Source organism: Carlito syrichta, unplaced genomic scaffold (genome assembly GCF_000164805.1).
Source record: "Carlito syrichta isolate Samal-C Ts95f unplaced genomic scaffold, Tarsius_syrichta-2.0.1 Scaffold314304, whole genome shotgun sequence".
NCBI classification, from domain to species: Eukaryota; Metazoa; Chordata; class Mammalia; order Primates; family Tarsiidae; genus Carlito; species Carlito syrichta.
This window is the reverse complement of record NW_007258400.1, coordinates 826,913-830,197: the sequence shown is the minus strand read 5'-3', so window position 1 is coordinate 830,197 and position 3,285 is coordinate 826,913. Positions and strand designations below refer to the sequence as shown.

The 3,285-nt window shown below is 41.6% G+C and overlaps 1 pseudogene; it reads right to left on the bottom strand.

The window, feature by feature from the left end:
- Positions 1-319: 319 nt before the first annotated feature.
- Positions 320-2,592, bottom strand: LOC103273920 (annotated as a pseudogene).
- Between the last annotated feature and the right edge of the window lie 693 nt (positions 2,593-3,285).

Here is a 3,285-nt window from a genome sequence, read left to right as displayed (position 1 = left end):
ACCTTGGAAACACCACTGACTGACCACAGGAGTAAAACCGTGCCTACAGGTAGCAGTGCATAGGAGTCTAGGTAGTAAACACTGGTGGTATTGATTTCTAAAAACTCAAACAAGAAGAAAGTGAAGGTAGTGCTTTAAAACCTCTACGCTGTAGACACCAGAGGTTTAAAGGCACAAAAATGTGTCAAGATGAAGAATCTCAGGTGCATTCACAGTTCAGAGCAAGAGAAAGCATAGGTTTAAATTCAGGAGTTACATAGGCTTTCTGCAAGAGGATGGCTTCAGTTCCAGCATAAGACACAGGGATGCACAGTGCTTCCTAATCATTTCTGATTCCCAAAGGGAATAATTTCTCAGCGACAAAGAACTCAATAGTCTCCCCTCCTAGTCACCCACGTTGCTGTCCAGCTTGTCTGTGTCCACCTCTCTTCTCTATTCCAGGTGTTTATTTTTCTGCTCTATAGACAGCTAGCTCCTGGACGATTTTTCGGTACTTTCAGAATCTTCCATCATGGTACGCCTTCTTTCTACCAATTCCTTTGAGGCTTTGGATTGGCTCAAATGATTCCTCTGTTCAAAGATCTTTTAGTATGTTTTTAAATCCTTGTTCATTTGCTTTATCTGCTCCTAGATCAGGAGTGCTGGGGGCCAAGTTCTCCACAGCAGCTGGCAGAAGTGTTCCTTGTTATTCTTCTGCAGAAGGCATTCTTGGAAAGCCCACAGTCAGTATGCATTGTTCACCTTATGGCTCCAGCAGGACACAGAGGTAACCACATATGTCCAGTAGGATGTCACTCGATGTTGGAGGCCATGTTCAGTCTGAGGTGTCAACATATGCTAAGGCACTGTTCATATTCCTTAACCTGCTAACACCATAGCTGTCTTTGGAGACTCCAGAGGATAGTGTTGCTATCAAACATTTGATAAGTTCAATCTTCCCATTGTTTTTGACATGGTAGAAAGTCACAGATATTCAAATAGCTTCTCTGTGTAGGACAACAAACAACTTCCATTTGGTTCCCAGGTAAAAGTTATGATGTTTTCTTTAATTTCAACCACATCAACAAGTACTGTTTTTCCCCTGACTTGGAAAATTCAAAATTTGTGACAACAATGTGGTTCCCTTTTGTAGTCCTATCTCTTTTGTATTCCTATCTACTTTAATGCACAAATAATCTCCATTTTTACTTTATTTTATTTATTTTATTTTGCCAATGTAGCTGGTAGTCCACAATATTAAACAAATTGCTAACTCGGAGATCTTGTCTGGTAAGCTGCATCAGGGTGACTCAGGCTGGAATATCTTTGTCTTTAAGTGCCCAGAAGTTGATTATGTTACTGCCAGAAAACCAAGAAAATATTTTATTCCAATGGTCTCTAAACTCTTCTTGTCCAAAAGGCCAATAAGAATTTTGTAGATGCTAAGGGTTTCAAGCATTATTCTAGCAATAAATTTCCCACCATAGCTCCATTTAAAGATGGTAAATGTCACCTTGATGCAGCCTACCAGACAAGATCTCTGAGTTAGGAATTTGTTTAATGTGTTGACTGCCAGCTACATTGGCAAAATAAAATAAATAAAATAAAATAAAGTAAAACTGGAGATTATTTGTGTGTTAAAGTAGATAGGACTACAAAAGGTAACCACATTGTTGTCATAAATTTTGAATTTTTCAAGTGAGGGAAAAACAGGTACCTGTTGATGTGGTCGAAATGAAAATAAGTGGTCAATGCATTAAGTTTTCCCAGTGAAAATCTCTCTTCTTGTGCCCAGTAAGGAAGTCCCAGATGATTATGGTTGAGAGTCATCCTGAGTGTTCATCAGGGAACTAAATCATTACCAGTTATCTATAGCAAGGGGAGAAGTCAATTAGCTGAACCGCTTGGTGGATGAATCTATGAATTTGCTTGAATTTTTCTCTCCCCTCCTCCCCCAAAGAGCAACGCCTACTTGAAGAAAGGTACTCATGTAGATGCCCTTAGCAGCCAAATGCACATACAGTCTCTGTTCATCTTACTCTCTCTTCAATGGAGGTAGGATACTTTATGTCATTCCAAAATATGGAGATGTGGTCTCCACTCTCAAAAATCACACTGCATTGATCTCTGCATTCTGCTTCTTCAAATCAGTAACTTAAATTCCCCAGATCTCTGAAAGGTTGTTTCTCTGGAATATCCCATTCATCATTGATCATCAGATAAATTGTCAAAATCATAAAGAGGTTGATCTGGAATGTGTGCTGGTGTCAAAACTTGCAGCTGTGGGCGTTTTTCACAGCATCCACAACCTAGGCAGTAGATGCATATTCTAGGGAAATGTGTCCTTTGGTCTTCCCATCCTCTTCAGGATAAAAACCACTTGTGATTTCCCTAGACTTGGAAAAGGTCTATCATGACATTTTTTAGTTTCTCTAGCCGATCATGTCCCACCTGAGGAACCTTGTCCACTACAATCACAGAATCCATTCCATCTGCTTTCTGGGGCCGAATCTTTGAGAACATTTCTCAGTAATTCCTCTCTGCTCACGTCATCCACAAAGGCCTCAGGGTTACTGAAGGAGGGCTCGTTCCTTTCACCATTCTCCATATCCTGGGTTTCAGTCAATCCACACTACCTTCCTACAAGTCTGCTTCCTTGGAAGATGCCTGGGCCTGGCCATCAGTGGGCCGTCAGAGGCTCCTTGGCAGACAGCAGTGAGGGCAACATGGACATGCAGCGGGCACCTCTGCCTCTATGTCTAACCTGGCTACCTGCTCGGTCGCCACATCAGGCTTCAGTGCAACCTTGGTGGCCACCACAACTCCCTGGGCATCTTTGGTCCCTGCCTCCACCAGAGCCCTGTCCTAGGGGCAGACCTTGTTTTTCATAAACTTAAATATTATACCCTTTAAACACCACAGCTTAGGGAAGTTGTGACATTAATGATATTTTTTTCTTTCTCATTTGTATTGCAGGTATCTGGAGCACGACCCTCCTTCCAGCTGTCTAGGTTTGTTCTTCCAAATCTATCAGTGGTATTGCAGGGTGAGTGAAAAACCCATCGGTGGTGACCAGGTTCTTGGTGCTGCGAACAAAAAGTTGGACGAGATACACACAAAGAGAGCTAAAGCAAAGAGTAGTTTATTTAGCTAAAGGACAGAAGTAGTACACTCCAAAGAAAAGAGTGAGAGTGGAGTTAGCTCCAGCTGAATAGTAGCTCAGAACCTCCAGTTAAACAAAGCCTAGACTATATAGATATATGTATTTTTTTGTGGGGTGTGTGTGGGGAGAGTGGGATTTAATTT